The sequence below is a fragment of the Neltuma alba genome, unplaced genomic scaffold (assembly GCF_004799145.2).
Source record: "Neltuma alba isolate B1F8T4 unplaced genomic scaffold, ASM479914v2 tig00007142_pilon, whole genome shotgun sequence".
In the NCBI taxonomy this organism is placed as follows: domain Eukaryota; kingdom Viridiplantae; phylum Streptophyta; class Magnoliopsida; order Fabales; family Fabaceae; genus Neltuma; species Neltuma alba.
The window spans coordinates 50,448-60,486 of NW_021634686.1; positions in this window are offsets into that span (position 1 = coordinate 50,448).

A 10,039-nucleotide genomic window follows, 5' to 3' on the forward strand; every position below is an offset into this window, starting at 1 on the left:
GCTTCTCAAATATCCTATTTATTAGAATGAAAGCTACCTCCCTCTAATTAATTAATCAATCACAAGATTAATTAAGGACTTCAATTTAAATAATGCGTCTATGCAAAGCTGGCATATGTGAATCAATGATATTAACACATGACTATTTTATATATAAATATAAATTTATATATGTAAATATCAACCACTTTTTTTTTAAAAAAAAAAAAGTTATGTTGGACCTCCGCACTTATTTTTTCCCGTAAGAAAATGGACAAAACTATAAAAAAAGAAAGGCACAAAATGCATGAGTATAAAGTATGCGTTGATTTAATTGGCCAAAAAAAAAAGTATGCGTTGATTTCACATTAAAAATTATTGTTAAAAGTCACGATTTTGATTTTTGATATAAATTTTTGCTTTTCCATTAAAATAGAATAAAATAAACCCTTATTTTTTGAAAAAGAATTTGTGAAAGACAATATCTTATCTTCAACATAATGAGTTTGTCTAAAAAACCGATCCACACACTTATCATACCATTATGATATGCTCCTCCGGTCTTTAATATAAGACATATTTAACTAATTTGATTAGATTAAAAAAGTTAAGTAAGTTAGTTAATTATAAGAAAAGTAACACATTTTTTCTAAAACATCATAATCATCTTTCTTAATATCTCATTTCCCTCTTCTATTTGATTATGATTGAGAGAGTATTTATATGGGTAATTTAGAAAAAATTGATAAATATAAAAAATAAGTCTTATATTTAAGATCAAAACCAACTCAAGAATTGGGTCCTATATTAAAAACATGAGGAGTACTTGAAAATTAGAGGCGTGTAAATAATGAGATTTGATCGCGATAATCCTATGTGGTATCCCATTTTAGGAATGAGAATTGAATGGAAAGAAAATTTCAACCCATGTCTTGCGCTGTTCTATGCGGGTTGGGAGGGGACTTGAAAATTTTGATAAAGAAATAGAGTATTCGGGATGTCTCCATTTACTGCCTCTCTCCATTTCCTGTCCATTGAGCCCATGCTCACCGTTTTCTTTATAAAACAAAATCTGGGCCATTCTTTTTTTCCATTCAATCTGGGCCGTTCAAACTTCGTTTAGTTTTGTTTTTTCACTTGTCTTTTTTGTTACTCTAGTTAGGTGGGCAATAACATCACACATTTGTTCCCCATCTCTCATCTTTTGTCATAGTCGTGCCTCTCTCCCCCCCCCCCAATTCCATCACTCATCCGATTTCTCATAACTTACAAAACTTTCAATGAAAGAAAAACAGCAAGAACCTTGCTTCGGAAATGTGAAGGAGAACTACAATGTTTTCTTGTTATATACATCAAACAGAAGAACGCCGATCAAAGCAAAAGCAATGGTAAGTTATCTGACTACTGCTCTACCGCTGCTCAAATCAAAGCATCCAAATTTTCTTATAACTAGAACCTCCAAGAGTACTTCTTAGAAGATGAGAGATGGGGATCGAATGTAGTGGAGGCACACCATACTGGCGGTGGTGGCAACGACAAAGCAGCTGATGAGGGGGGGGGGGGAGGCAATGTTTTTGGTTTCATGAAGTAACTGAAGAGAAGTTTGAACGGCCCGATTTAATGGAAAAAAAGAAAGGGCCAGATTTTGTTTTATTAAGAAAATGGTGCGCTTGGGCTCAATGGAGGGGAAATGGAGAGAGGCAGTAAATGGAGACATTCCTTGCTGGGGTTGGGAACGGACTTGAAAATTTTGATAAAGAAATAGAGCATTCGGGATAAAGAAAGAAAGGAGAGGATATAAAAATGAGGGTATTTGTCAAACTTATATAAAGCATTTAATTTAAAAGAAGTCACTATTTGTCTCTATGCTCTCTTGAACATAACATCAAACACTTGATATGCATAAACTTATCATAACTACAACATAAACCAAGCTAAGCCCTTTTCTTACCAGGAATTAAAAAATGTAACTTGTCTCGTTCCATGCCTAAATTTGTCTCAGTTTTCGTGTGTCTCACCATATCGCAACTTTTTTATTTATTTTGGGGACCAAACTACCAGAACAGAATTTTCATTTTTATTTTTTAATTTAAAAAATTTAGGCTACATTTTAACATTTATAATTTGGTTATTTTTTGACAATTTAAAATTTAAATAAGAATTTTGTAAAATTAAAATCTGAATTGTTGTAATGTTGATATAGTACATAAAAGAAGGAATTTTGTAATTTAAAACAAGAATTTTATAAAATTAAAATCGGAATTGTTGAAATGTTGATACAGTACATAAAAGAAGGAAGAAGAATTCACCCAAGAAAAGAAGGCAGAAGAAAAAAAAAGAGATGAAAATAAAAGTTGAAATAACCTCAATACCTCATTAATACTCTGAAAACGGTGACTTTTGTTTAATAAAAAATCAATTATATAAAATGAAGAAAATCAAACTACCACTTATGGCGTCCCATGCAGCGAGATCCTAACTACCAGATGAATATTTCTCTAGTAGTGGATCTCTTATTGCATTTTCTTCTTCTTGGAATCCAACTTCTTGCAACTCCACTTTGGTCGAATTTGTTTATGCTCAGCATATTGCTAAGCAAATTCTTGAATTATCAGTCTCCATTTTAAATTTTCTTGATAAACTTTCTCAGAGTCTTAGTTAGTCAAAGTTGGCGTCAAGCTCCTATGGGCTTCCTCAAACACTGTTGCCATAATACCTGCAGAATTTTGGAACCTTTTTCGGAAAATTAATCTTTCTTACAAACAGTTGCTATTCATTTGGAAGCTCTTGCATATAGCTTTACCCTCAACTAACATTCTCCAAAAGCACCATCTCAACACTTTAGGACTATATATGTTTGCTTGTGACGTGAAAGAGGTTTTAGAGCATCTGTTGATCTCTTGCTTTTTCTCTAAGGCTCTCCGGTTTAGATGTTTTTCAATAAAACTCTCTACTCTTTCCTTTGAGGAATTCAATAATTGCTTCATTTCTCACTTTTAGAGCTAAATAAGGAAGGTTTGAATAATTTCATTCATGGGCTTATATGCTTGCTTAATACTAGTGAAGAGAAACAATTTGCTTCATGAAGGGAAAGGAGACCACCATATCACTATGATTCAAGAAATTGAAAACACTCCATCCTTTATAGATTACGTTTTGTATAATTTTAGATTCTCTTATTTTTCCGAACAGTACCCTATTCATGATTCTTCTCACTTAAGTTCGAACAAAGATTATTGGGATGTGCTACTTTTTAAATATGAAAAAAACTGTGGAGACACTTATGTCATGGTACTATTTGCTATGAGGGAATGCTCCTCAAAGAATTCTTGAGGCAAAACCAAGATTTTGTTGGATTTGCTTTCCATAGCAAATGTTTGCGAGTTGTTCTTCTTTGGATCTATAATTCCAATCTACAAATTACTATAAATATGACTACAAAATGTGTTATTTACCTCCCTCATTTATGTCTGTTTTAAAAAACAGAAGAGAAATATTAGTGTTCCCGTCTGTTTAGGAACAACAGACGTTACTTCATGTCTGTTTTAAACAAAACAGACGTTAATTCAAGTTTGTTTACATAAACCAGACGTGAAGTAACGTCTGTTGCTTCTAAACAGACGTTAATTCACGTCTGTTTACAAGAAAAGACGTGTAGTAACGTCTGTTGATCCTAAACAGACGTGAACTAATGTCTGTTGTTTCATAACAGACGTTACTTCACGTCTGTTTAGCAGCAATAGACGTTACTTCATGTCTGTTTTCAAATAAATAGATGTGAAGTGGCTTGATTTTTTTAAAAAAATTTGCCCGCAGCTAGCGCATCAGCTTCATATCATCAGTACCGCGAACCTCCAGCCTGCAGCTATCTTGCGCAGCAACTCTGATTTTTCACTCTCTCCCTCTCATTTTCGTCTTCTACCTGCAACAGCCGTGAGCTACTCAAAGACTCTCCCTCTAATTTCAGCTCTCTCAAGGTCGTAGCCCTCCCTCCATTACTGTCACGTGTTCTGCATCAACTTGATTTTTTCGTGTTGCAGCAGCTCGTTGTCGATTACCAAGGCTGAAGCAGTGAAGTTCACATGCACAGCAGCTCACTGTCCTCGTCCTCTCTCTAGGCCGTGATACTCTTTGATTCGAAGGCATGCAAGAACAGTGAAGGTAAGTTCATTCAACCGTTGCATTGTGGGTTTAGTATGTTGTACGTGGATTTGAGTAGCTTGAGGAATTTTAAATTGGTTTCTAAGGTTGCTGTTTAAATTTTTATTGAAGAATTATGTTTAGATAGTTTTAAATTTGTATATATTAATTGGGTAGAAAATTTAAAGATTTCAAGCCTTGTTAATACTTGTTAGAAAAATAATGCATACAAGGTGTTTGTCAAAATGCCCAAGAGGGATTGCATTTAGATATTTTCCTATATGTATTGAATTTAGATTAAGGATTGGGTATACATTAAATTATTAATGAAAAAATTGCATTTAGATAGGTTAAAATTTGTTTACATTGATTGGGTAATGGATTTGAAGTTTGAAATCCTTATTAACTAACTTGTTTGAAAATTAATACATAAAAAGTGTTTGTCAAAATGTCTAAAAGAAAATTTTCCTATATGTATTGAATTAGATGTTAATTACATTCAAGAGGAAGCTTTAAAAATTGGATGTTTATTAATTGGATAATGGATTTGAAGATTAAAAAGATTGTTATGCATTAATTAGTTGTCAATGGAAAGCTTTGTTCTCATAATCTTTGGATTTTTGTTATGTTATATGTAAAATCTCCACTACTTGTAAAAGTAATTTTTATGTCTTTTTAAATTTTAGAAATTGGCATGATGATATAGTTATTATGAGATGTTTTATGTTGTAATTGGAATGAATCGGATTCAATTGATATAATTAGTTTTGAATTTGGTTAATGTTTATTGGGACTGTGCTGAATGGATTTAAATTGTTTAAAATTCCTTAGGTAGTAACAGAATGAATCATAGTTGAATGAATGCTTTGAGAACAAGTGATGAATATGAGAACGGAGTAGAACGATTTATTGAATTTGCTAAAAAGAATGCTCCTAGCAATAACGGAATGTATTTTTGCCCCTGTGTCAATTGTTTAAATGAGAGGCGACTAAGTGTTGATGATATTAGGGATCACCTACTTTGTGATGGTATAAATCTTCGATATAGAAGATGGATATGGCATGGTGAAGTAGGAACAAGTTCAATACTTGAAGAAGAGGAAGTTATGGATGATGTAAATGATAGAATGATCGATATGATTCGTGATGTTGGGGTAGAGTTCTTTGTGCGATCACATGCAAATGATAACTTGAAGAGTGATGCAGAGATGCCTTTGTACCCTGGGTGTTCTAAGTATACGCGATTTACAGCTGTATTGAAATTGTTCAGTTTAAAAGCAAATAATGGGTGGACTGATAAAAGTTTCACAGAGTTGCTTCAATTGATTAGTGATATGCTTCTAATTGATAACGTTCTTCCAAATCGTGTGTATGAGGCAAAGAAAATCTTGTCTCGGATGGGTATGGGCTATGAAAAAATACACGCTTGTCCTAATGACTGTGTATTATATAGAAAAGAGTATGCTGGTCTACGTGAGTGCCCAAAATGTAAAACTTCACGATATAAAGTGAAAAAGAACATGGACTGTGCTGGTAACTATGATGGTAATGAGACAAGTAAAGGGCAACCTTTGAAGGTGTTATGGTATCTTCCGATAATACCACGATTTAAGCGCTTATTTGCTAATGCAACAGAAGCGAAGAAGTTAAGATGGCATTTTGATGAGAGAATATCAGATGGAAGATATCTTCGGCACCCTGCTGATTCTCCTCAATGGCAGAAAATAGATGAAATGTTTCCAGAATTTGGTCTTAAACCAAGAAATCTTCGCCTTGAGCTTTGTACAGATGGAATCAACCCTTATGGTACTCTTAATAGCACACATAGTGCATGGCCAGTATTGTTGATGATTTACAACCTACCTCCCTGGTTATGTATGAAGCGCAAGTACATGATGCTTTCTATGATGATTTCAAGACTGAAACAACCAGGAAACGATATCAATATCTACTTGACACTTTAATTGAAGATTTGAAGATGTTGTGGGAAGAAGGCGTGGATGTGTTTGATGCATACAAGCATGAGTCCTTTAAGTTACGTGCCATGATCTTTACAACGATAAATGACTTTCCTACATATGGAAATCTATCAGGATACAGTGTGAATGGGCATAAAGCATGTCCTATATGTGAAGTAGACACATACTTCCACCAACTTAAGCACAGAAGGAAGTCAGTTTATCTCAGTCACAGGAGGTTTCTTGATCGGTTCCACCCATATTGGAGATTGAAAAAGGTTTTTAATGGCTAACCAGAGCATGACATGGCTCTAAAAGCATTAACTGGAGAGGAAGTTTACCAGCGAGTAGAAAGAATCAATGTCATCTTCGGTAAACTCAAAAAGCTGCAAGTGAGAAAAACATATGGAAGAAGAGGTCTATTTTTTTTCATCTTCCATATTGGCGCAGTCTTGATGTAAGATACAATATTGATGTGATGCATGTGGAAAAAAATATGTGTGATAGTCTTATCGGTACTCTTTTGCACATACTTGGAAAACTAAAGACGAAATTAACGCAAGACTTGATCTGGCTGAAATAGGAATACGAGAGCGCTTACATCCACAATTGAAAGAGGGTGGTAAGCGGACTTATATGGAACATGCGGCCCACACATTGTCTAAAGTCAAAAAGACAAGCTTGTGTGGTGTTTGCATGACATCAAGGTGCCCCAGGGGTATTCTTCTAATGTGAAAAGGCTTGTCTCAATGCATGATTTGAAGTTAGTGGGAATGAAGTCTCATGATTATCATGTACTGATACAACAATTATTACCATTGGCTATTCGAGGCACAATGAGAGATGATGTGAGGAGCGCTATAACTAGATTATGTATCTTCTTCAATGCTATTTGTAGCAAAGTCATTGACATAGAGAAATTGGATGAATTGGAAAATGAGGGTTATGTTATTTTGTCTCAACTAGAAATGCACTTTCCTCCAGCATTTTTTGATATCATGGTACATTTGATCATTCATTTAGTGAGGGAGATAAAGCTTTGCGGCCCTGTTTTTCTAAGATGGATGTATCCATTTGAGAGATACATGAAAGTCTTAAAAGATTATTCCAAGAATCCTTATCGACCTGAAGCATCAATTGTTGAAAGTTATGTAGCGGAAGAGGCTATGGAATTTTGCAAAACATATCTGTCTATAGCTAAGACATCATCTCAGCGTGAAAAGGGTACAAGTAAAGGAATAAAGGGGCTGAAGGTAAAGAGTATGGGTCGTGAAGAAGTGTTACAAATGCACTTATACATATTGAATAATATGGAAGAAGTGCAGTCGTATTTAGATGATCACAAAAAAAGTTTAAAAGAAAAATATCCAAAGAAAAGTGATATGCAGATAGCTAATGAGCATAACAAAACATTTATAACATGGTTCAATGAAAAAGTTTTGAGAGAGGCCAATGTGTCTGATACAATAAAATGGTTAGCTTGAGGTCCTTGTTTTGAAGTTATTACTTGGAGTGGATACAACATAAATGGATATTCCTTCTCACAAAGCTCAAGATGACAAAAGTACTATGCAGAATAGTGGGGTAATGGTGGTTGCTGAAGCGATGCATTTTTCGAGTTTGAAAGATAAAAACCCCAAATTGGCATCTATGGCTTATTATGGAGTTATTGAAGAGATATGGGAGGTAAATTACACCAATTTCAAGATTCCTGTCTTCAAATGTAAATGGGTCAACAACAATGGTATTGAAATAGATCAACAATTTGGATTTACATTAGTTGATCTTGCAGGGTTGGTTATACAAATGAGCCCTTCATTTTAGCAAGCCAGGCAAAACAAGTATTTTATGTTACTGATCCAGCGAATAAAAAATTATCTATTGTCCTTCAAAGTAAAAAGCAGAAGGACAGTGATCCAACCATGAATCTTGAGGAGACACCACCTTTTGCTTCAAATCCTCCTAGACCAAGTGAAGTTGAATTGGTAGATAATGATGAATATGCTGTAAGAGATGATCATTGTGAAGGGATATGGGACAATGCATAAAGTCAGATTAAGTAATGTAATTTTGCAATGTACCTTGTGTTATTTTCTTTCATTTATTTCATTACAATGTACTTAATATTATTTATGTTAATGCATTTCATTATAATTTACTTATTTATCTAATTTTGGTTTTTCAACAAGCACATGGAGGACGATTCTAATAGAAATATGGAGGAGGATTGTGATAGAAATATGGAGGAGGATTGTGGCAGCGATGATGTCAATGAGCTGGAAGGAAGGAAGGGTAGAGGTAGTACAAGACTACCAAAGTTAGCAGTACGTCATGGTCGTATTTAGAAGAGGCATGTGGATTTTGATGTCAATATGAATCCAATTGGTGAAGAGAAGGATAGATTCATTAGCTATATAGGCTCTGTTGCCCGAAGCAAAGTTAACATTCTATGGCCTAATTGGAAGTCGATTTCTAAGGAAATGAAGGATATGATTTGGGAATATATTTTGGTCTATCACTTTCTAATTTTATTTAATTTATTTTTTTGTAAATATAGTTATAACTAAGATTTTTAACTCAAACATTTTTTTTTGCAGCAAACGTATGACATCCCTCGTACTGAGCAAATGAAAAAGCATTTGTTGCAGCAAGTTCGTCAGCGCTGGAAAGATTTCAAGCACACACTCACGAGCCAGTATGTGCGAGGGCCTAAGAAAGATGATGATCTGTGCCAAAAATACTCCTTCCTTGATCCAGATGATTGGAGGAGGTTTGTGGCATCACAGCATGATCCTAAATTTCAGGTACGTTGCCTTATAAAACATTTAATTTTGATTTAATTTACTTCACTTACTCAATTTACTTTGTTTTCTTTTCCACAGGAATTAAGTGCGATGAATAAAGAAAGGCAAGCTAAAAATTTATATCCGCACTATTTATCTCGTGGAGGTTACAAGATGCTTGAGGAGAGGATCATGCAGAATGACTTGAAGGCGATGCAAGAAGCTGCAATATCTGATCCTAGCATCGTTGTTCAGACCCCACCTCCTCCTCCACGTCATAGAAAATGGAAGGAAGCAAGGATGAAGAAGGGTCACTATATTAATCCAGCAATTGCTGAGATTGCTAAAAAAATTGTAAGTTCTATAATTCAAATAACTTTAACTTATGGTAATAGTCCTTATACTTTGTCATTAATTTTTTATCATACTTAAAATGTTATAGGAGATACTTGAAGAGCAAAGTAGTGAAGGTTTATTTAGTCCGAGTGGAAGGATGGACATTTTAGCGACGGTGATTGGGAAGCTTGATCACCCCGGATGTGTTAGAGGAGAAGGGAGGACAATTGGTCTTACCCAATATTTTGGACAAACTTCACGAGCTTCCCTACGAAGTCAACCTACTGATGAGATGATAGCTAAACTTCGAGACCAAGTTCATGATGAGCTCCAATCTGAGCTAGAGGTCAAGATCGAGGCCCAGTTACGCCAGTCACTTCGACAAGAGCTTATGGCTGAGCTTCATGATGAGATGAAATCTATGGTCTCTAGCATGCAACTTGGGACAGTTCAACAACAATGCGCACCTCAGGTTTGTAATCAATTTCACTTAAATTGATATTGAGTTTTACCAACGTTTTTCTTATTTAATTTAATACTTGCATTTCTCTCATTTAGGATTCCTCGTCTTTCTTAGCACTAAAGACAGTTGTAATCTACCGGGGGCATTAGGAGAGCATGATCCTAGTAGTCCCATGCCGAACTTTGGACAACCTTGTTGTCTTCGTTTAGAGGTCCCAAGGATGCGTGTTGTTGCTGACGCTCTCCTCTACAATCACGGGAGCACCATCCATCACCAACAAATTCCAGAGGACCAAGTGAGGGTTACAGTTACGACTGTTCGAGAGGGAGAGATAGGAGCGGATGTGCCATTCCCGACTACTGAAGTTGTGAAGTTAAGTC